The sequence below is a fragment of the Marmota flaviventris genome, chromosome 8, assembly GCF_047511675.1.
Source record: "Marmota flaviventris isolate mMarFla1 chromosome 8, mMarFla1.hap1, whole genome shotgun sequence".
Taxonomy (NCBI): domain Eukaryota; kingdom Metazoa; phylum Chordata; class Mammalia; order Rodentia; family Sciuridae; genus Marmota; species Marmota flaviventris.
Window position 1 is genome coordinate 76,215,023 of NC_092505.1, and position 25,568 is coordinate 76,240,590.

The 25,568-nt window shown below is 38.2% G+C and overlaps 1 long non-coding RNA gene across 1 annotated transcript; it reads left to right on the plus strand.

Annotated features, from left to right (window-relative positions):
- Positions 1-8,625: 8,625 nt before the first annotated feature.
- On the plus strand, positions 8,626-17,117 carry LOC114098942 (uncharacterized). The gene is made up of 3 exons (XR_003583818.2): positions 8,626-8,695; positions 16,544-16,652; positions 16,786-17,117. It is a non-coding gene; the product is annotated as an uncharacterized lncRNA (long non-coding RNA).
- The last annotated feature ends 8,451 nt before the right edge of the window (positions 17,118-25,568 follow it).

Below are 25,568 nucleotides of genomic sequence, written 5' to 3' on the forward strand. Positions count from 1 at the left end.
TAAGTTGGAGAGAAAGCAAATCACATAAAATTTATACACTCCATTATGCTGAGGCAAACAATTAGAGCAAAGCACATGAACCAGAGGTGCACAAAGTGCTACAAAATGTTCTTGATGCAATCGCTTTTGCAAAAAATAAAATTTCAACAACACTTTGTAATGAGATGGAGTATAATCACAAAAATCTTTTGTACCTCATGAAATTACCTTAGCTATTCTATGACAAAGTATTTAAAAGACATCAAACTTATAATGAGATTCCCATTTTTCTTTTACAGAAAGACAAGTAATCCACATTTGTTGATTTTTTTATTTAATGGCATGTGGCCATCAATAGAAGGTATCCTAGTGATGCACATAGTTTTTAAGTAAATTAATAAACAAAATTTGTCTCTTCAAGTTAAAAGTGATGTTTCACTCATTGTCTTATGTTTGTTGGATTTTTTTTTTATAATGGCCATCCTAACCTAACCTGTGTAAGGCAACACTTCATTTTGATTTTGATATACATTTTCCTTATGATTATTGATGTTTAAACATTGTCATATACCTGCTGGCCATTTGTATGTCTTATTTATAGAAGTGTCTATCAAATCCTTTGCACATTTTTAATCAGGTTGTTAAGTTGTAAGAATTCTTAAAATATTTTTATATTAACTCTATCAGATATGTGGATTTCAAGTACTTTCTCCATTCCACAGGTCACCTTTTCATCTTGATGGCTGTTTATTTTGCTGTGCAGAAGTTTTTAGTTTAACAACGCGTGGTGGCACATGCCTATAATCCCAACAGCTCAAGAGGCAGAGGCAGGATAGCGAGTTCAAAGCCAGCCTCAATAAAAGCAAGGCACTAAGCAACTCAGTGTCTCTAAATAAAATACAAAATAGGGCTGGGGATGTGGCTCAGTGACTGAGTGCCCCTGAGTTCAACCCCTCACCCCCCAAAAAAGAAGTTTTTAGTCTGACACAGACTCACTTGTCCATTTTTACTTTTTTGTAGCTTATGCTTCTGGTGTCATATTTAAGAAATCATTGTCTGTACCAATGTCACAAAGTGTTTCCTGCAAGTTATCATCTAGGAGTGTTATAGATTTAGGAAATAACAAATGTTGTAGAGCTTGTGAAGAAATTAGAAACCTTGAACATTATTGGTAGAAAAGCAACCTGGTGTAGCTAATATAGAAAAGATTATGGTAAACCTCAAATTTTTAAATAGAATTACCATATGATTCAGCAATCTCAATTTGGGGTATATTATCATAAGATTTTAAATCAAGATATTAAAGACATGTTTATTTCTGCATTATTTACAATAGACAAGATATAGAAACAACCTAAATATGCATCAGCAGATGAACAGATGAAGAAATGTGGTATATGTAAATAATAAAATTTAAAAAGATGGAAGTCCTGTCACATGAGACAGCACACATCAGTCTTGAGAATCTTATGCTGAGTTAAATTAACCACTCACAAGACAAATACTGCATGATTTCACTTACATGAGGTATCTAATGTAGTCATGTTCATAGAAACAGAGCAGAATGTCAGTTTCCAGTCTCAAGGGGAAAAGGAACATGGAGAGTTGTTATTCAAGGATATAGTTTCAGATAAACAAAATGAATGAATTTTACAGATCTACTGTACACATTGTTACCTGCAGTTACAATATTGTACTGTGCACTAAAAACAAAGAGTGTACTGACAGGTGAGAAAGAAGGAATACAATGGGAAAGGCTCCTGGTTCTTAGGGTGAAAAGTGTTTGAAATGATGGGAAGGAGCAGCTTGTTAACCAATGCATAAGTCCCTCTCCATGTCCCAGGCACTGCTCCAAGCACTTTACATAGGTCCAAAATTATTCCTCTAACAATTCAAGTACTATTGTCAACCCCATTGCAAAGATGAATAAAATAAGGGGTGGTTTGGTTAGTTAACTCTTCCATGTAACCCTTTAGTAAGTTGGGAGTTTGAACGCAGGCTTCTAGAAACTCTTATAACCACTATTCTGCTACCTCTAGACCTTCTATATGAAATTTTTCAATCCCCAGGACCAAGAGAAAAAAAAAAGAAAACTTTCCCTTTAAGTTATTAACATTATTTTATTATATAGAAGTCAAACAAAATTTTCCCAGGGGTTAAATATGATCTCTGAGCTTGAAATCTTTAAGCCCCAGATTTAGGGTAATAAAGAAGAAAGGAGAATTCTACATGCGAGGGCACTGAACCTGAAAGATGGGACTCCTTCCTGCCATTGGACTTTGTACAAATCATGTAACCTCCAAGAGCATCTTTGCCTTCAAATTAGAATCTTGCCATTCTAAGACTCTAAGGAGCTCAGGGAAAATGAAGATCCAAATCAAGAGAGTCCAGTGGAAACAGTGGAAGAAGAAGGTGTCTAGCCAAGAAAGCACAAAAGATGTAGGAACAGAGGAGAAGATTTAGAATGGGAGAAAGAGGGGAGTAAAGAATGGGGAGAGCCACAATGAAGAAAGGTCCTTGAATGATGGAACTGGATCAGTGCTCTCTTCTAGAATGCTACTAAAGAAATTAAAATGTAAATATGATTATAGTTGAAGCATTTTCACATGATTTTTTTCTTCAAAGTAAGGATAGGGGAGTAAGAAAAGAAAGCCAATCAGACAACTGAAGGTCAACATAGAGCAGATAATGTTAAACATAACTTTTGCTGGTTAGCTGAAAACAAAAATTGCAGAAGGGTATGGGAACTGAAGTATGGAGGTTGCAGGGAGTGAAGCAAGAATATACAGAAAGATCCTGAGCAATCTCAGAAAAGAAGTATGCCCTTTGGCTCAGAATCAGGATCTGAAGATACTTCACATCGTCAAAATATTTCCTGTCACTGAGTAATTCCATTCTGAATTGCTCAGGTTTTTATCAGAAACATTTTTGGCATGATGGAGATGAAACTGTGGGCTGAAAATCAGTCATGGAATGCCCAGAAATGAATTAGTGCTCATAATTGATTACTTCTTGAAATCCATCTGCCTGGACAGTGTTTGAAGTGAGCTGTCTGGAAAATGGGAGTCTAACAGATGTGCTTCCCACATCCCTCACTGTTCAGGGAGCCCATCTGCCCCCTTCTGGGAATGGAGAGGGGACTTGAACATATCTAAAAGCCTTTCAAAATCTTGCAGGGCATGAATTTCCTGAGAAAGTAGTGTCTTAGTTTACACATAGATTAGATCAGCTTTCTTTTCTTTAACTGTGTCTTATAATCACAGAGAGTCTAAGTTGAGTTGCCAATTCATAGGCCCCACCCTCAGAGATAGGAGTCTGCCAAGATCCCAGGTTTAATCCCTCAGCCAGGTTGCATGTGGGACTGTGTTTATTATAACAAACACTTATATGCCTCACATATTTGAGAAGTGGCAATGTCCCAACTTGAGAGGATGTTCTTATACAAGATATCTGAAGATCTTCCTTTTCTCTGAGTTATTGAACATTATCCCTATGCTGTGTGCCAACCATAACATTTTCCTTTTAGTCACCTTTTGTATATGCTTCCTCTCCCTCTCCAAGTTGCAGGAACTATTTTAACGTCAGCATTGGATAGTTTGGGGGCCTGCTGTATGGCTCACTTCTCATTAGGAGGTTTGTTTTTTTTTTCTTACTCTACCCCTGCCCTACTCCACCTGCAGAGATGAGGCAGTGAGAAAATGAGAGAGAAGTCCACATCAGACTTTGCTGTGTGCATTCCTCAGTAATGGAGGGGTTGTGAGATCGAAAGCTATAGACGATAATAATTTGGGGAATCAAGCTTTGACACAATAGATTCTGTGACGGCTACTGGAGCATGCTTTGCCCTGGTTTTACTCCTGCTCCATTATTTACATCACTTGTTCAAGTTGTTTACCTTCTCTGTGCCTCACTTTCCTCCAGTGTTTACATGGGAACCACAGTGGAACTCACTGTATAGGATAATTGAGAACCATACAAGGAAGATGAGATACACTCCCTGATGGACACAGTAACTGCTAAGAAATGTTACCCATTTATTATTTTGTAAATCCATGCTTTCTGGGACCAGAAATCAGTAAGAACTGTAATTCTTTCGCAGACAAACAGTGTCATCGCCTTATAGGGGCAGAAAGCAGATACTCCACAGCTCACAGAGGCTCCACTCAGAGATTCTGTTTCACGCCCATCCTTTTCCCTCTCTAGCCAAGAAACTCATCAGCAGCATAGACCTGAAAGAAAGACAAACTTGGAAATAAAAAGGAATGAAGTCTGCCCACTGTGATCCTAGATCCCACAGCTTTTATTAATTTTTTTAATCTGATTGAGAATAGCTAACAAGCACTGAGGTCTTGTTTTCTACCCAGCATTTTGCTAAATGCTTCACAGTAAAACCATTTCACTTAGTCCTTAAACATGAGCCCAAGAAGTAGATATGATTATTCTTTCTATTTTATAGATAAGAAATCTAAGACCTGGAGAAATCAAGTAATTTGCTCCAGATAGATCCCTAGGAATCTCCAGAGTGAATGTGGACCAATACTTGGTTATTGTCTTTCTTTCTTTGTTTCGAACATTAACCAACTGTAATAGATAACCAATATTAATTTTAAAAATATTTATTGAATACCCACTCTGTTTCAGGCACTAATCTTATCTCCAGAGATACAAAAGTCTACCCTTGTGAAACTTAATTGCTAGTTGAAGGAGACATACAATATGCAGGGGAAATAAACAAATTACCTAGAATTTTAAGAGGTGATGAGTTCAATGGGAAAGACAGAAAACTTACAAGGTAAGAGAGCTAAGGGCATTGCACTCAAAAGGGAGTTATGCAGCCTCATTGTGAAAGTGAGATTTGAGCAAGGACTTAAAGAAGGTGAGAGATTCATTTGGAATAGGATTCCATGCAGAGAGAAAAATGGTAGAGAGACCCTAAAAGAAAAATGAGATTGGTTTGGGGGGAAATCAGATCAGAAGCCAGCATGGCTAGAGCAGGGACTGAGGTCCAAGATGCACCAAGGTAGGGCAGGCGAGGTCTTCTTGCCAGTGCGTAAACTTCAGTTGTACTCCAGATGAAATGAAGAATGGACTTGAGTAAAATGGTCTGGTGGACCTTCTTTTTAGAGGTATATGCTTATATCCTGAATTGAGAGAAGACTACAAGTAAACAAGAGCTGAAGCAGGAAGACCGATTAGAGAACACTGCAGTCATTAAGGTGAGGGATGTGAGGTGGCTGGATAGTGGCAGTGAAGGTAGTGAACAATTGATGGCTTCTAGAAATATGTTAAATAACGGGAATTTACTGATAGTCTGCAAATTGGATAGGAGAGACAGAAAAAGGTCTAGACAAGTGCCAATTCTTCTGACCTGAGCAGCTGGGTAGGTGGCATTGAAATTAACTAAGAAGTCAGTGACTGTAGTGAAAACAGTTTGGATTGTGGTCCATTGCACAGGTACAGGAGAAGATGAGGTTTGGGGGTTGGTACATACTAAGTTTGAGAAGTTTATTAGAAATTTCACTAAACTAAACATCCCTACTTGTAGGAAGATGGACCAATAAGTCTGGAAGTCAAGGAGGCCCAGACTGGAGATACAAGTCTGCAGTAGATAGACACATAATCATATCCTTATGTTCGAATGGGATCATCAAGTAAATGCATACAGAGAGCTCTGGAGTATTCCATTTTTGCTAAATAAGTCCACAAAGAAGAGAAACAGAGAGTTAAGTAAACAACAAAGAAGGAGGTAAACAAGAGAATGAAATGTCCTGGATGTCAATAAATAAAAGAAAAAAATAGGGAATGATCAGCTGTATCAAATATGGCAGACAGACCATTAAAATCAGTCAGTCCTGTAGAGGCCAGTGGTAACTTCAACAAGGGCAGTTTTGGTAGAGTGAGTGAAAGCCAAAGTGAAATGTATTTAAAATATCAGGAAGAGAGAAACTGGAAATATGGAAGTACAGTATAGAAAATGGTTAAGGTGGGGTGGAGAGGAGTGGTTAAGGTGAAGTGTTTAGGCAAAAAAGAGGAAGAGAAATGTGTCAGTGGGGAGAAGAAAAAGTGGGGTTAAGAGGGGATTTTTTAAAAGGTGTTGGACAATACATTGTTTGCTAACTGATGGGAATTACATAGAGAGGAAATTGATGATGTAGAAAAGAGAGGGAATTCACTAGAAAAATTACCTTGAGGAGTAGCATTGGGAAGGGATCTGGTAACCAAGTGGAGAACTTGGTCTATAAGTAATAAAATATATACGCCATCAATGGTAGCAAATGAAAAGACAGAATGTAAGGCATATGTTCTGGGGGCTGGAAAAATAAGGTGGTAGAACTTTTTGGAAAATCTGTTCTGATGGCTTCAATTTTCTTATTGATATGAGAAACAATCAGTGTTCAGCAAGAGGGAATGAGGAGACAGTATTCCAATGTTCAAGACTATTTCTGATCCTCTAAGAAATAAATGTCAGGATGTAAATAGATGTGCAAGAGATTTATTAGGGAAAAACTTGAAAATAAACAGGAAGAAAGCAAGGGACAGTGGGAACTGCAATTCGGATACACCACATGTGAAATAGATTGGGTATAAAGACCTTCAGACTGCAGTAAAATGTTCTAAACATCTGCAGTGAGATGTTCCTAAGAACATCTCAGCCAGTCCATTAGAATGTCCCCAGGTATATTCCCAAGAGAGAAGTCTCACATCAAACAGGAATGGCCTGGCTCTAGCATTCCAACCAGTCACTGGAGGGGTGCCGTCCTGTGAGGAAGGATGGCCAGGGTATGAATGCCACACTGCACCTGAACATGCAGCAGCTAAAAAGAACCCACCACAGGTACCTTCCCCACAGATACTCTTGACAGGAGATCTAGTGACACACCTCCACGACTGCCGCAAAGGATGAGGAGAGAGGGGAAGGCGTAAAATAACCATGTGGAATAGAAGGCAATGAGTTACCAAGAAAATGTGATCTTTTTCTCAGTTGGCTTAAGGGCCTCTTGATAGTCATGTTCCTGATTCAAGGGGCTGTTTTTTTTTGCCCAGGTATATGCAGGTGTTCAAATATAATTGCAGAGAAGACAGAAAATTGATTTTAAACAAGGTTGAGGTTTTCGCAAGTGAATATAAAGAAGCAAGAGAGGGGCTTGAGGTCTGGCTGTATTGCACAGAAGTGAATTACAACTGACATGGAAGGAAAGAAAGGCACAGAGAATAAAATAACAGCAAAATGATGGAAGAATCAATAAATGGAACCCTATACTGAGATCAGAGATAGATAGAGCTTGGATACTAAACAGAGTGAGATGAAAATACAGTACTGTAAGAAGTGATCAGAGAATGGGATATGTAAAACTGAGATTATGAAAGGAGTGTAGTTATTGGAAACAATAAGGCTTAAGACATTACCAAGGAAATGAATGGTTAAGGTGGTGTGGAGGGCAATTTCATTAAGTGGAAGAGCTCAAGAAATGGAAGGAACACTGTTGTAGGAATCATTTACACCAGTGTTGAAATTACCAAAAATTAGGACACAATTAGTATTATAGAGAGTATAAAACAGCCAATCACTAAACTCCAGAAATGAATTATCCAAGGAGCAGAAGATGAAGGGGAACACAAAGTATAAGAATAAAACGAGACCCAAAGTTTTCAGAGTTTAGGGAAAATCGAACGACAATCTGAAAATGGCCATGAGGAACATGAAGAACACCTACCTCATTATCTAGACCTGGTGGTACTAAAGCTTTGTGAGAAAACAAAATGTTACTGATGGAAAGTGCTCCCGATGAACTAGGAGCTTCAGAGAAGAGTTTGATCTCAGTAAGGATAGGAAGATGAACAAAACTGCATCGTTCAAGGTCCATTTAGAAGAACAGAACCAACACCAGTTAGCTTATTTATTCAAGGACCTGGTTACAAGAGTATTAAAGAGGTGAGAAACCCAACTGTATACAGTGAAGAAATCAGCAAGAATAGAGGACTATCATGACTGATTTGGCTGTAAAACCTAGAGGAGGAGGTGAAAATGAAACCAAGTGGGAACTGGAACCACAAGGAAAATCATCCAGAAGGATTGGAACCAAAGAAAAGTCATGGATACTGTTAGATGCTAAAGTGGAGAGGAGGGGGAAGACTTTTCCTTTCCTACCACTTTTTAATCTCTCAATGGTGCTTCCTATTGGCTCAACCTAGATGGCAGTAGTAATAATAATATTGGTTTTGATATACTGTCTTATCTAGTGCTAATACATGTGCATGTGTATATGGGTGTGTGTGTGTATGTGTGAATGATGGGGTGGGGAATTGAAAAAGCACTTGCATTTGTACCTCAGAGTCATCTCTCTATGTGGGCACCTGTTTTCCCATCCATCATCACATCTGCTGGGTAGTTTGATCCTTCTGAGTGCCTGAAGAAATGTCCTTGGTTTCTACCCCCATGGTCTCTTTGGGAACTCCTTCTGCACCAATTTTGGATGCAAAAGTGTCATCTACGTCTCCCTTCAACCCAATATGGTATGAGAAACTCTAGGAAGTGTCCAAAGTCCCATCTTGCTGGAACCATACCTCAGAGCATTTTTCTTTCATGTCTTACCACCTCAAGCTCTAAAAGGAAGTGTGAATCTCCACTCTGATTCACAAGCTATCTGTAGCTGCTGCCAAAGCTTTAGGCTCACCCCAGAGCATGGTCTGGAGCTGGGCGCAGGACCTTTCTCAGGTAACTCCCTAACCTTTCTTGTTTTTCTTCATCAACTTATTATTCTGACAGCCTGAGGAATGCTTAGTGGTGGGGAAGTCTTGAAGGAGGAGTTCTACTCAATAATCTCCAAACCACTTCTATCTAGTCTCACTCTTCCTTTAAGCCCTAAGAGGAAAGCAAAAGCTTTTTCCCTTCCCTGGGGCAATCAATATGGGATAGTTATTTGCTGGGGGCGGGGGGGGGGGGGGGGGGGGGGGGGGGGGAGGCAAGAAAGAAACAGGAGCGAGAAAGTACCTAAGGCTGGGGGTGGGGGAAACATTGGGTAATGTTTCAAAAAAATACTGCATCTCCATACAATCAAATTCTGAGAGAAGGTAACAGGCTGGGCTCAGCCTCACAGGAGAGGAGAGAGGCTGGGAACAAAGAAAGATTTTGAGAAGGATATTAGAATCCATGGAAGTGATTACATTTTCTTAAATGTTTTCCTTTTTGTGGAATAGAACTTCTCAACCAGAAAAAAGATTTCAGAGAGTGAAATGAGAGTTGAGGCATGTTTACAAAAAACAATCAACTATAATAGCCCTGTGAACCAACATCACATGGGTTTCTCACAGTGGTTAAGGTTGGTATCATAACTCCCTTTTACAGATGAGGAAACAGGCAAAAAAAAGGTTCAAAATTTGAACAAAGTGATACAAATCAGGGCTGGGGCAGTGGCTGTGGAGACTTGAGGCTAGTAACTAGTGATAGTTTTCTTCTTCTCTCATGACTGAGTTTAAAATGGACTTATTTTCAATCACTGATTTTTAAAAATTTTTGCACGTTTGCATATGTCATTGACATTAGTTGTTATCTGCTTGAGAAAGAGAAACTAGGACATGACTCAGCATGGGAAAGTGGGAAGTGATTTTGTGGGAACATATTTCCTACAGTAACCATAGAAGACTTGAACTTTGCTGGGCTTCAATTTACTAATTAGTGAAACCTCCTCAGAAGAAGCATGTAACTCCCCCTCAAGTGGCCTGGCACGGGTACATACTTGTGCTGGGATTTGTGTCTCAGGGGTTGAGCTGGGTGGGTGAAGTGTGTTACTAAAACAGCCCAGAGCAGGAAGAGCTGGTTCTGTGTAATTGCTCAGTCTTTGGAAAACACCAAAAATCAGGCACAGGAAACAGAGTTCAGCTATTGAATTTAGTGCAGACAGGAAACCAGAGGCAGGCCTGAAAATCAGAAGCTGATAGAAGCTGCACAGAACTGAAAATAGTAGTCAGGGGGAAGTTGGGGCTACATTTTTTTATAGTCAGTGTTGGTAGCACAAAATAAATCATTATGTTTTAAAGATTACCACTAAAATAAATATTTCTTTTTTAAAATTTACTTTCATTTTTTTAATAAAAGTGGTTCATACCGGGCATATGTCTAATTTGATTTTCCCTCAGTATCATGAACATATCCTTTTATTTCTCAACTACAGCAGTTAGGGTTTTGCCAGGATTGCTGCAAGGCCTCCCCGACAAAGGAAACCAGCTACATAACAACCAGAGATTTAATAGCCGCTTCCAGTCCTGGATCACTTTTGTGTTTCTTATCTACTCTTTATATAATCTGACACTCAGACATCATCCTCTGACTTCCTTGATATTTCTCTATAGGGATTTTTGATCATTTCTGGCTGCTTCTTCTGACCCCCTTTATAATGATTGTTTTCTTCTGATTTAACACTTGAATATAGAGAAGAGACTCCTAGAAGCAATAAGAAACTCCTCTTTTTAAATTTTTTTCCTTTTTACTTCTTTTCATGTTCCTTTTTGTTTTGGTCTTTTAATTGCTATAAAAATTGAGTATTTAAGAGGTACTATGTGACCTACATTTTTAGATTCCACCTTGAGTGAGATCATGCGTACTTGTGTTTCTGTGCCTGGTTTATTTTACTTAACAACCTTCAGTTCCATTCATGTTGTCGTAAATGACAAAATTTCATTCTTTGTATTTGGCTAAAGAGTGTTCCATTGCATATATACACCACATTTTCTTTGTTTATTCATCATTTGATGGACACTTAGGTTGCTTTCATTTCTTGGTTATTGTGAATACTGGGGCAATAATCACTGGAGTGCAGCTATCCCTTCAACATACTGATTTCATTTCCTTAGGATCCAGGAATGTGACGGCTAGATCATGAGGTAGTTCTATTTTTCATTTTTTGAGGAACCTTCATATGGCTTTCCATAATGGCCATACTAATCTACATTCCCTCCATATCCTCACTGCACTTGTTCATTTTTGTCATTTTAATGGTGGCTATTCTAACTGGAGTAAGGTGATAACTCACTGTGAGCTTGATTTTCATTTCCCCAATGAGTAGTAATGTTGGGCATTTTTTTACTTATCTCTTGGCCACTTGTGTATCTTCTATTGAAAAATGTCTATCTAGGTCTTGTGCCCATTTTTTAATCACCTAATTTGTTTTTGTGCTGTTGAATTGAGTTCTCTATATGTTCTGCAGATTAACCCTATATCAGAAGTATAGTTAGAAAATATTTTCTCCCACTCTATAGGTAGTCTCTTCATTCTATTAAGTGTTTCTTTCACTCTACAAAAGCTTTTCAGTTTGTTGTAATTTTTTTTTTTTTTAGTTTTTGCTTTTGTTTCCTATGCTCTGGGGATCTTCTTAAAAAAAATTATTGTCTATTCCAACATCCTGAGCCATATCCTGTGCTTTCTCCTAGTAATTTCATAATTTTCAGTCTTACATTTAAGTCTTTAATCCATATTGAGATGATTTTTGTAACTTTAATCCATATGCGATGGTTTTTGTAATAGGTTATCTAGTTCACTCATGTGTAGGTGGACATCCAATTTTCCTAGCATAAAAATTTATTGAGATTGACCTGACTCAATACATATTCTTAGCACCTTTGTCCAAGATTAGTTGGCTGGAGATGTATGGGTTTAATTCTAGGCTCTCTGATGTGTTCCAATGGTCTATGTGTCTATTTTTATGTTAATACTATGCTGTTTTGACTATTACTTGGTAATATGGTCTGACATCAGTGTAAAACTTATGATTGTTTTGTTCTTTTTGCTCAAGATGGATTTGAATATTTTGAGATTTTTGTTATGTTTTGATAAGTATTTCACGAATCTGTAAATTGCTTTCAGTAACTTGGACATTTCAATGATATCAATTCTTCCAATTCATGAATATGGGAGGATGTTTTGGATGTCCAGATGTTCTAGTGTCCTCTTCAATTTCTTTTATTAATGTTTTATCATCTTCATTGTAGAGATCTCTTACCTCTTTGGTTAAATTTATGACTAGATATTCTACTTTATTTTACCTATTGTAAATAAAACTGTTTTCTTGATGTCTAGTTCAGATAATTTGCTATTTGCATATAGCAACACTACTGATTTTTGTATGTTAATTTTTATCCTGCAACTCTCCTGAATTTATTAGTACTAATAGATTTTCGGTGGAGTCTTTTGAGTTTTCTTTGTATAAGATCATGTTATATGCAAACAGTAACAAGTTGACATACTGTTTTCCCATTTAGATGCCCTTTGTTTCTTTATCTTGTCTGATTACTTTGGCTAGATCTTTCAGTACTATTTTAAATAAAAGTCGTGAAAGTAGGCATCCTTTGCTGGTCCCAGATTTTAGAAAGCTTTCAGATTTTCATTACCACAAGCTATTTTGAAATTACAGCAACTTATTATTAATTGCAAAGATAGGAAGTAAAACAAAAAAGAAAAATATTTTTTTAAAAAAACCGTCTATATTTGCAATCTATTCCTTCCCACAATTTGAATCTTTATGCCCCATTATATATATTTTTTATTTCCTATCTCAACATATTAATATTGTTATTATTTTAGCTACTTTTCTTTTTTAATCTTCCTTACTGAAGGTATGAATGTTTTGCACATCATATTTGGAAAAAAATGAATGAAATTTATATGGAATTTTTCTGCAGATTTACTCTTACCAGTGAGGTTTAGACCTTTTGATGTTCGCACTGTTTAGCAGCTCTTTCTTTCAATATGAAGAACTCCTGTTAGCATTTCTGGTAGTACAGGTCTGGTAGTGATAAATTCTTTCAGCTTTTGTTTATCCCTCCTTTATTTCTAAAGACTAGCTTTGCTGGGTACAGCATTCTTGGTTAACAGGGTTTTTTTCTTTTTCTTTTCTTTCTTCTTTCTTTCTTTCTTTTTCTTTTCTTTCTTTCTTTTTAAATTTTATTTATTTATTTATTTATTTATTTCTCTTTTCCTTCAGTACATGAATATATCATCCCATTATTTTCCTAGCCTTCAAAGTTTCTGCTGAGAAGTCTGCTATCAGGTGAATTGAAACACTCTTATGTATTGTTTCTTTTCTCTTAATGCTTTGACCTTCATCTTTAACCTTTTTGAGCTTTATTATAAGATGTATCTAGATAGAATTGGGTGAGTCAAACCTGACTGGCGACCTTTGACCTTCCCATATATAATATTTGTAGCCTTCTCTAGATCTGGAAACGTTTCTGTTATTGTCTTTCTGAACAATCTTTCTATCTCTTTGGCATCCTCAAGTCTTTCTTGGGTCTCTATAACCTGAATATTTGCTCTTTTAATGCTGTCCCAAAATTCCCATAAGCTTTCTTCATTCCTTTTCATTCATTTTTTTTCTTTTTCTCCTTTATTTTCAAGTAGCCTACCTTGTAGCTCACTGATTCTTTTTCCTGTTTGTTCTTCTATTATTGAAGCCTTCCATCACATTTTCACTTTATTAAGTGTATTTTTCAACTCAAGAATGTATGTTATATTTTTAATTACTTCAATGTCTAAGTTTCACTAATAAAGCAAGGAATTGTTTCTCTGTGTTATCGTTAAACTCATTAAATTCCCTTTAACGGTTATTTTGAATACTCTGTATAAGAATGTGTGTGTGTGTGTGTGTGTGTGTGTGTGTATATATATATATATATATATATATATATATATACACATATAACCTCACGATCCGTTTCTGGTTTATTAATTTGTCCTTCAGGTGAGGTTCTTAGAAAATTCTTAATGGTTGTTGGAGTACAATAATCCCTGAACACTGAAGGATTCGATATTTATTCCAGTCTTCATTATCTGGCTTTGTTTATACCTGCCCTTTCAGAAATTCTAAGAAGGTTGCTTATTTTCTCTGAGCCTGTGACTACTGCCTCTATGTCAGCACAAGATGGAGCCCTAAGTCCAGGTTTGCTTCCAGTTCATACTTGGTGTGTTGTCACAGTTTCAGTACTAGAGGACTCCCTTTATGCAAGTTTGTCCCAATCCACAGTTGGTGTGCTATTCCAAATGGTCTTAGGGGTGCTTATAATGGGTAGGTAGTCCATCTCCATGAACCTCTTCCTGGGACTGGAGTGGCCCAGATGCCTCATCAACAGCAGCCTGTGGTCAGGTGTCAAGGACTGTCTGGCCTTACTGTGAAGGGACTGGCCTAGGCTCTCTGAAGTTACTTAGCACTTACCTCCCTCTTCTGCCTTCAAGGACATAATGCTTTTCCATGTTGTGCTGGATGAGTTTGGGGGAAGGATGGGTGATCAGTTCTGTGGCCACCAGCATCACAATGCTGGATTGCATCTGCTGCCTACAGCAGACTGAGTCTAGCACAACAATAGGGCCGGATCAAGGCACATGATGCTCTGTCCTGCTGGCTGGTATGGTTTATTTGTGGCCCAATCCTACAGCTTTGAGTAATGCTGGCTATAATGCAGTTTGTCCAACTGGAACTACAGGTCTCCATCTGGCATAAGGGCAGAACCAGAGGTTCCACTTATAGGCACTGGCCAGGGGACAGGTCTGGCACTGGGTTTTATCAGCCCAGCACTGAGTCCCAAGGCAAAGTCCTCTGTTCATTTGTCTGTCCTACTTCCAAATGGAGTCCATGCTGTGTTACCTAGATGCCGCAGTCCGGCTGTAGCAAACTAACCGGGGGGTGATGAGGAACTTGTGTAGATTGATACAGCAGGAGTGGGAGCCGTTTATTGTAGGACAGGAGGGGTATATATACATTCCACACAGCTTATCCTAATTAACATAAACTAGATACAGCAGTCAACCAATAAGGAATCTCCACACTTAATGGCTCGCTGGCATTACTTCACAAACCACTCCCTCTGGCAAAATGCCAGGCGCCATCCTGACTTGTTTACAGATTCTAACACCTAGGGTTGGGGGGAAGAGTGCTGGAGGCAGTCCCTTGACCACAAGGCTAGCGCAGGTCCCAAAGCTTGACTTCTGGGCACTGAGCTAGAGGCAGCAGCCATTGGCTCAGCCTGACACTGGGTTTCACTAGGGTAAGCCTAGTACTGGGTTCCAAGTCTAACACCTGGAATTAATTCCTTCCTCCCCCTGCCCCCAATCAGGAGGCACCTCTCTTCATGCTGCATTTCTTGGAGTTGGGGGTGGCAGTGAGACAAACAACTCCTTCCTGCCTTCTTCAATGCATCTTTTATTATTATGCTAAAACAGGTACTATGCTGTCTCACCTGGCCTCCTTAGCTCTTGTGAATGTAGTTCAGTGTATGAATAACTGTTCAAATTGATGTTTTACTGGAGGTTCTTACCACTGCTACCTTGCTTCATCCAGTCACTATTTTAAGCACTCTTCTTGAACATTCTCTTTTACCCACCACATCTACATTTTGGCACACAAATTAAAATCTATCACCCTATCCTGTCTCCTGAGTCTAGGCCTTTAGCTGCAATTCAACATGAATTTTCCACTAATTCACTAAACTCAACATGCTCAAAATAGAATTTATTGCCTCCTTTTTCCTTCTCAAATACAGGAAGGACTTCCTAAGCTTGGTGAGAGTCCTCAATGTGCTATCCCATTTCTTCACTTAGATGCATCAGTAAGCACACAGCTAACATTCACTGAGCTCAAATTCTCTTTGTTATGGTTTGGATGTTGTTTCCCCCAAGGGTTCATGTGTAAGAGGGTTGGCAGTATTAAGAGATGCTGAAATCTTTAAGAGGTGGGGCCTACCAGGTAGTGTTTGGGTCACTGTGGGCACTGCCCTTAGTCTACTGCTCATGCGACCAAAATTAGCTCCCGTGAGAATGAGTCATCATAAAAGAGTGAAACTGATATTTCCCTATATTCTGGCTGTCTATCTTGCCATGTTATTACTCTCACAGGTGCTCATGCCAGTATGATGCTATCCTCTAGTAATATCATCCCGTGTAGCCTTTGTCAGAAGCCAAACAAATGGGGACATCTAATCTTGGACTTTCAGCCTCCAAAATAGAGAGCTAAATAAACCTCATTTGTTTATATATTACCCAGTCTCAGTTATTTTATTATAGTAATAGAAAATAGATTAATTAATACATGATGTTAAAATATTTATACACATTAGCTTATTTAACATTAATTTATAGACATTAATTCATTAATTTATAGAGATTATCCCATTTAATCACCATTATCTCATTTGATCCTCACAACAAATCTATTAGGTCACTGTCCTTTTACATAAAAGAAATTAAAATTTAAGAAAGTGAATAAACTTACTCAGAGACATCCAGCAAGTATGACTGAACTAAAAGTCAGACATAGTAGTTTGTCTCCATAGTTCAGAGAACCACGTTCCTAACTCTACACACTTCTAGGAAAAGATTCAGTAGGTCTAAGATTTTGCAAAAAAGAATATTTGCAAAAAAATATAAATAAATTAGACAGTAAAATTCAAATGTTAAATGGATTAAAATGTAAAGTCCACATTACTTGTTCAAATCTGATAGTATCCACCTGAATCAACCTGACTGGCTCTGCTTTGCAGTTAGTTCTAGTTATGTCTTGACATAAACTCATCTATTTAGAGTGGTAGATCACATGCCGGAAACAAGCCAAGAGAGACCTGGCTTCCAGATCCTATGGAGTCCTCAACTTCTAAATGCTGCTTCTTGGAATTAATCTCTGCTCTTGGAGGTAATGATATCTCTTGTGTTATGAATTGGTCCTCTGAGCCCAGCCCCCTCCCCTGAAATAAGAAAAGCATTTCTTTACCTTAAAGTTAAGCTTCAGACATCTCTGAAACTAATTTTTCCTCCTCTCTCTAAAGGACTCAAGCCTGAGGAATTGGAACACTTCCACAACCCATTCTTGTGTGTGCTCTTTGGTACTGAATGACTATTTGACTAAGTGATTCCTGAGGCTGGAAAGACCCTTCCGTAAAAACCAACCTTGTCCATCCACCCTCAGCCAGGTTATTGTCATGCTTATCTAATGGTTCTGTGATCCACATTCATCTTCCTTGGAGCCAATCTGGCTTTTTCATTTCCTGCCCACCCGGTACTCTGCTCCTACTCTCATCCTCAAGGCTGAGAGGAAATCTTTCTAATGATTCCTTCAGTTTGTTAGCCCCTGTCTTTCCACTGGACCTTCCCAGGACAACTTCACCACATACTTACAGGCCAGTAATCTGGATAGTTTATTTATATAAGCACTTACTGAAAATCTCCTATTAGATTTTTCTAAAGTTAAAGGACGATAGGTAACAACCCTTATGTTCAAGAAAGTGCCAGTCATACATCAGTAAGCATATATATTGTCATAGGGAGTGAACCAAATATTTAGTGAAGTCTAAGAATGGAGCCTCCAGATGAAATGTTAATCTTTAGTGCAGAGGTCCTGTGGGTGGTAAACCTTGAAGGTTCCAGAGACCTGAGACTGCTGTTTACTATTTTATCTTGATTTCTAACAAATATTTCAGTATACAGAGCTGGTGTCCAATAAATAGCTGTTAAATGAATAACTGTACCCACTTAAAATCCCAGATGATCTGAGTTATAATATTCAGGCATCACAAATCTAGACCAAGAAAATGAGAATATTCTTAAGTTGCATCTTAGAAGTGTTCATAGGAAAGAATTCCAAGGTTAGGCTGGCCCCGCAATCAGTGAAGCATCCCATCCCACTGGCAGCTCTACCTGCCCACACAGTTTATCTCTACAGATTCACCTGGGCTCCTAAGTCTTTGTGCAGTCTTTGTGCACCCTGTTTGAAAGCACCCAGATACAGAAGACTCACTGCCCATGATGTTTAGTGCAGCTCAGACAAATTTGAAGTCATTCTTTTCAATGAGATAAAATCTGTCTTCCTGGAACCTCCACCCATTAGCCTGGGTTTGACCTCTGATACCACAGAAAACAAATACAATAACTCTCCAAAGAATAGCTCCTCAGATATTTGAAGACTGACGCTCAATGAACCTTTTTGGGGGTCACTTAAAAATCTTCTCAATGTTACCAGTGGCTCTTTACTTTCCATGTCCTCTTATTATCCTGACTCGTTTCCATTAAACACACTTAATTGCTTACATTTTTTTTTTTTAAATTTCAGCTCTAAATTAGAACTTTAAGAACCACCTGATTACTATAAAGATGACAAGTAAGACAAGTACAATCACCTTCTCTAGTCTGGATATCATATCTTATAATGTGGCCTATGTGCATATTAAATTTTTATCCCAGTCATATCAACATTATTGATTTATGTTGTATTGATTTTAACTAATTTTTTTTTTACATAAGATAGAACAGAGTTGCTATATAATGTCTCAGCATCTGGAGACATTATATAATAGACTTTTTGACCCACAACATGTTTATCCATTTTTCCCTATTAAATTATATCTTCATACATTCAGTTTATAAATCCAGTAAAATCTTTAAATTCTGTCCTGAACAACTTCAAATTTCCCTGGGTTTAAATTTATCCATCTATTAATTAAAATATTTCATTTATTGAATGCTCATTTGGGTGCTAAGCACTATCCTAAGAAGCAGGAATTTGACATGAAAAAGTCTCTTCTTACAAGAATTCCACATGTAAGAAAGGTCAGAGGATGGAAAGGGGCATTGTGAGTGCCAGATCCAGGAAACACCTTTCTGCCTTCTCCCAATGCCCCAGTGAGATGAGTCTGCCTTCTATATGTCAGATCTTTGACAAAACTTAAACTGATCTTTCTCTACAAATTAACAAAAACATTCTGCATATGTTCTCTTGGTCAGTTAAAATTCTTGGAACCTGGCATAAACTCTCTGTTGCAATTCCTTGGTTTCCATCCAAGTAATCACTCAGGTTCCTTAAAATGAACTTGCATAATCCCCACTGGGAATATAACTGGTCTGACTCACTTCAACAGTTGGAGGTACGAACACATTCACATCTATTTTATTTTGTTAACGTGTCCCTCACAGCCCAATTAGTTCTCCAAAGAGAAGTACATACCAAGCAAGTACAGAGAAAGTCCATCTTTTATGAAGTCAAAAGGAATTCTTGAGATCCTTTCCTTAACAGATTCCTGGTTTACATAACTAAATGGAATCACTTGCTATTTTTTAAATTAAATATAAAAAGTGATCCAAAATTCCAGCTCTGTATTTAGAAAAGGTTAGAATGTTAATTTTTTGAAGTATGCTATTTATATTAACAGAAGAGGTGATCACTTTTTCGTAGAAGGGGGAAAAAAAACAGAAGGCCCTAAGCATTCCCAGGAATAAGTTTTTAAAGCCTTGGTTTGTATACATAATAAAGATGAATACGGTAGAGATGAGGGACCTAGAAATCTGGTATACACTTCCACCAGGAGAAGCGGGAAATGTTCTTCCTTGTTTCCATGTTTTCTACTTTCTTTTCCTTTTTTAACTTCGCCTTCCAATAGGGAAAGCCAAGACTGAGAGACACTGAACTAGAATAAAATGGAGATGCTGGATTTTAAAAGACTGAGCTGGCCAAAACCATAAAACATTTTTAACTTATAGCCTTCAAACAAGTTCTGATATCTTACCTCCAGTATTGGCAACCTATTCTATAGCCAGAGAGCTACAGGTCAGCCTGCTGGGGAATTTCAGTGACACACATACCATTCACCTGTCCTCAGCAAAGCACTCTCCCACACCCTCCTACATCCATCTTGCCAGACTGGTCCTGCAGGTGCCCAGGGGTTGGTACTCCATGAGACCATTCCTCCCAATGCAGTCAGCCTTTTACCAGTGGTCCCAAGCCCAGGATTCCCCTTCCTGCCCACTCTGAGCATCAAGATATCTTCATGCTCTGGATGAGAGAGAGAGAGAGAGAGAGAGAGAGAGAGAGAGAGAGAGAGAGAGATCCAGCTTACTTATATCATAGAAAGGAATCTGTTAACCACAAATGAATTTGCATTACCAATGTACTTCACTTAGATTATCTCATTTCATACACATGCCTATCAGAGAGATGACTATTATCACAATTTCACAAAGTAGACTAGTAGTAGTAATACTAGTAGACTAGCTCTTGGAAGGGAATATGACTTATCAGGCTTCAACTTAGTCTATGCTGATTTTGTCTCATCCAGTCATCAAGAGACATTACTCAACTGAATACTGCTGCACCCCTGTGTTATCTTAGCAAATGACTTGAACCAATCACTACATGCTAGCTTTCCATCACTATAACAAATACCTAAAATGAATCCATTTATAAAGATAAAAAGTCAATTTTGGTTCATGATTTGGGAGGCTTGGGTCCATCATGGATTGACCATTACTTTGGGCCTATGGCAAGGCAACTTGTAGTGGTGAGAACACAAGAAGGAACACAACCATTCACCTCCTGGCCAGGAAGTAAAAAAGAAGAAGAAGGAGCTGGGGGATCACTAGACCCTTCAAGAACACACCCCTAAAGACCTAAAGACTTCCCACTAGGCTTTACCTGGAAAAGGTTCCACCACTTCCCACTATTACTATGGGCTATGGACCAAGAGTTTAGCACATGGTTCTCTGAGGAATATGTATACAAACCATAGCAATGTCCAGTGAAAACAAAGAGCCATCTCCCTTGAGAGGAAGTGGGTATGACCAGCAATTCTTCAGACCCTGCTGGAAATGCAAGCATTTCTAGTGCATATAAGAATGATAATAATAGTAATAGTAATTGCAGAAGTTCACATACACACACTTACAATGTGCTTCACTTGGATTATCTCATTTCATACACATGCCTATCAGAGAGATGACTATTATCACAATTTCACAAAGTAGACTAGTAGTGGTAATACTAGTAGACTAGCATTTTAACTAGTCTTCCAAGAGACAATGACATTACCTAGTATTCTGCTCTTAGGACTGGAAAACTGAACTTTAATACCAGAAAGAGTAGGTAGGCTCCTTCTTCCACATGCCTCACCCACAGGTGTCTGCCTGCTCTTTTCTTCAGTAGGCAGGTCTCATCTTATCCTACAGATTCAACAAAATGATTTCCTATAGCTTTCAGCAATCACATGAAGAAACATGTGATTAAAACAGCCTGTTATCTTCATCTCTCAACAACCCACACAATATTGCATTTACAAAATTCTCCACTAGAACAATTTGGTTTAAAAGTTTCTACAACAGTCACTGCCTCAAATATGTTGATAGGATGGCCTTTCTAGAATTGTCCTTCACAGACACAAGTATGATTAAAACAAAGACCATGTTGTCTAGTAGTAAAAGCCAAGGTAGGATATGAGAATTCAGTCTCCAGGTAACCAAGGACAAGGCAACCCTGAGCATGTATCTGCATGTAAAATGCTGTATGGAACACTCTGTACTCAAACTCTTTCATGAAACAGCAACTCTGAAGAGAAGCCAGTCTGCAATGTTTTATAATTGTCTGTGATTCAGCAAGTGAATTTGCATTACCAATAATATTCTGTCAATGTATTGAGCATGTTGTGGTGAGCCGTTCCTATAGACCGTGGCCGCCATTAGAAGATGGCGCCGGCTTCCACTGTGGCCTGTGATAAACAACTCCTTTTTTGGAGAGTTGGCACGTAATCCTTTATCACCCTATGAGAAAGCTCCACGTGGCAGCTTTGCATTGGGGCTTGAGATGCTTTATTAAGGCTGGGAGGGGCATCCGAGAGAAAGAAGAAGAAATATCAAGGGCCTGAATAAACTGCTGAAAGAAGATTCCTGAGTTGCATCTTCCTTGCGGGCAAGGGGTCGCGACAGCATGTTGTGTTTTTTTGCATAAAAAGAAAGTGTTCATGGTATAAAGAATCAAAGTGTGTCCACGTTCAGGAAAGGTATGTGTCTTCAGCCACAATTTTTCCCAGAACTTTATTTTGTCTTCTGTCTTATTTCAGTCTAATATTGAAAACTTTTGTTGCACAGTAGTTTAAGAGGTTTCCAGAAGTGTCTGAAAGCAGCGATTTCCAGAGTGGTTGTACTTCTTGGCCAAGAGTCTGCCTCTTCTCCCCACTGTTCACATTGGCAATGAGTGGTAGGCATCTGCAAGGTAAAGTATTGAAAAGTGCTTCAATATCCTGAGGTTCCCTAAGTCTTTGGCAATCACCAACTCTTTGAAAATAGGAGCTTTATCCATCTTTCTCACTCCCAGACCTAAACATGGGGCCTGATGCCTACAGAGGGGATGGTTTTTTAACTAAGTTATTTGTATCAAAATTAACACTTTTCCAACCAGTGACCCTTCCAAGTAAAAGTTTCACTTTTACTGGAGTGGGGTATGACCAGCAATTGGAGAATCAACCAAGTATTAAAAGACTCAGGAAAAACTGTCAGATCCTTAATAAGCAGGATATTATTAACTAATACATCTAGGTATGACATGCTTCCTATTCTAAACACAGGAAAATTATTTTTTTTAAATATCGGAAAAAAATGGGAAAAATATAGCCATGAGCCAAATAACATTTTCAGACAATAGAAAACATATATAATGGTTTTCTGTAAGATTTTAATGGAGTTGAGAAATTCCTATCACCTAGTGACAGTGTAGCCTTTGTAGCATCCTAGCACAATGCATTACCCTCATGATAACACTCTTATAAACAAACTCACTGTGCTGTCAACAGTATGAAAGCTTTGCACATACAATTATGAACAGTACTTACTACTTGAAAATGATAATAAGTGACAATGTTTCTGGTTTATGTACTTCTCTTTTTCTTTTTTTAATTTATAATTTTTATTTTTTAATTTGTTCTAATTAGTTACATATGACAGCAGAATGCACTTTGACACATTGTACACAATTGATCACAACTTCTCATTCCCCTGGCTGTACATGATGAAGAGTTACACCAGTTGGGCAATCATATATGTAGAAAGGGTTATAATGTCTGTCTCATTCTACCATCTCCCATCCCCACAGTTCCACCCAGCCCTTCACTCCCCTCTGCACAATCCAAAGTTGCCCCCAATACTGGGGATCAACATCTGCTTATCAGAGAAAACATTCAGCCGTTGGTTCTTTGGAATTGGCTTATTCCACTTACGATATTTTCCAGCTCCATCCATTAACCAGCAAATGCCAAAATTTCATTCTTCTTTAAGGCTGAGTAATATTCCATTGTATATATATATACCACATTTTCTTTACCCATTTATCTGTTGAAGGGCATGTAGGTTGGTTTCATAGTTTAGTTATTGTGAATTGAGCTGCAATAAACATTGATGTGGCTGCATCATTGTAGTATGCTGATTTTAAGTCCTTTGGTTGTAAACAGAGAAGTAGGATAGCTGGGTCAAATGATGGTTCTACTCCAAGTCTCCAAGTTTTCTGAGGAATCTCCATACTGCTTTCCAGAGTGGTTGTACTTCTTTTACTTATTAAAAACTCTTTATTTTAAAATAGTTGCTGTTATACTAACCATAGTCTCATAAATCTCATGTTCACACCTCTTGATTGTGTCATCTTCTCTTGTGCTTGATTCAGTTTCATGTTGTTTTGTTCATCATGACCCTAGAAGCAATAGATTATACCATATAATCTAGGTATGTAATAGGTGATACCATCTAGGCTTGTACAAGTACATGATGTGATGTTTTCACAAAGACAAATTGCATAAAAAATGCATCTTTCAGAATGTACCCTATCTTTAAGCAATTTATGACTATAATTCCAGTAGCCGTGCATGTACTAAGTGAAGGGAAATGGTTAAGCACCTTGCTGCTGAGCCTGGATTATTCTGACAGGCAAGGTAAATACATGAGGTCAATACACAGGTTTTTGTTACTAAAATTTTCAGAACTGGTTTGAATATAAATCAACAAGACCTCTGGAATCTGGGAAATTTATGTGTTTTCTGTAGGAGGTCTAGTCTTTTGGTTTTGTTTTACTTCATCATTTTATTTTAAAGAATAAACTTTTCACCATTTAAGTCTAATGACAATGACAGCTGAAGCAAAGAGTGCCACCCACTTGGTGGAAGATAGCCTCCTTTGCTGGGGCACAGGAGTACACATTTGGCATGTCTTTCCTCAACCTTAAGTTTGGAATGTCTGAGAGTCTCCCTCACTCCAATAATCAAGCTAAAATGGAAAGTGGCTACTTTGCTCTTCATATTTGTCTTTCTTGCCATTTTTATTAGTGCTTAACAAAACCAGGTCCCATTCACCTCAAAAATTATTCTGAGATAAGACTTCTGATCGCCTTATTCTTTCTCCCAGGATTCTCCTGCAGACTACATTTTCTTAGACATAATTTTCTTCAGGGAAGTTGCCACATTTATTCATTTGTATTCCCAGCATTTTATGCAGCATCTAATACACAGTAAGTCTTCTTTAACTGTTTGGTGGTTGAGTGACTAAATAACCAAGTGAGTGTCCTAACTTTTCTCATTGCTTGGTGGTCCTGCTCAGATCTCATTAATGGCTGATTACAGTCTCTCACTGAAAAATGTTAATTTCAATATCACATATTTCATATTGAAAACTCACTTACTCAGTAAAATTCATTTCAACCACAAAATCAATACTCAGATGCTTTCAAGGTCATCTATGGACCCATGCTGAGCAGCAAAACCTGTTTCACCCAATATGCACATGCAAGCCGAGGTTGAGTAGAGTCACATCAACGTGTCCTCACACAGCAGAAGGCAGAAAGGCAAAAGGGGCAAACTCCCTCCATCAAGCCATTTTATAAGGAGGCCTCATCCCATCCACAAAACAGGAACCCTCATGAACTGGCTCAATAGCAGAAAGATCAGAAGAGTCAAGGGAAGGGAATGGGGAGGGAGGAGTGTGATGAGACAGAAACCTTGACTATAGTGACTCCATTTTGTGAAATAGCCATGCCAACTAGCAAGGTCATGACTGGGGCACGTTGTTTTTCCTTTTGTTGTGGAAACCCTCAAGAACACAGAACTATCTAACTGGGCTCTGTTTCTGTAACTAGGGTAACTGGGCTCTGTTTCTGAACCTGGGATAACTGGGCTCATGATTGGCTAAGCCTCCTGCCGCCTGACTGCAATCTCCCGCTTCTGTAACTTGGCTTGATTGCATTGGCTAAACCCCCTAACATCCCTTTTGTGTTTTTTTGGCTTAAATATGAGGCCAAACTGAAGGAGGTGCACCACTCTGACCATCTCACTTTTAGAGAGTACAGTGTCTGATGCTGGCCAGCAATAAAGGCTTAATTGGAATGGCAATGTGTGGTATGAGAGTTATTTGAGGGTCTCAGTATCAGTATAACAAGAGGGGAGGGAAAAGAGATGTTCTAGGGACTGAATTAGCAAATTATATTCCATGCTTTTATAATTATGCCAAAATGAATCCTAATTTTATATATAACTAAAAAGAACTAGTACATGTAAAAAAATGTATCCCATGCATGTATGACTATGACAAAATGAACCTCAATATTTTGTATAACTATAATGCACTAATAAAAACATTAAAAATTTTAAGATAAAAATGTTCTCACCTCTAATATGATCACACTGGCATTAATTTTCAATGGATGAATTTTGGAGGGGACACAGTCAAACCATAACAGTATCCTACCATTGATTCCTGGGTCTTGATCCCAACCATTGGTTAAACAGGAGTAGTGGATAGATGGATTATTCATTTA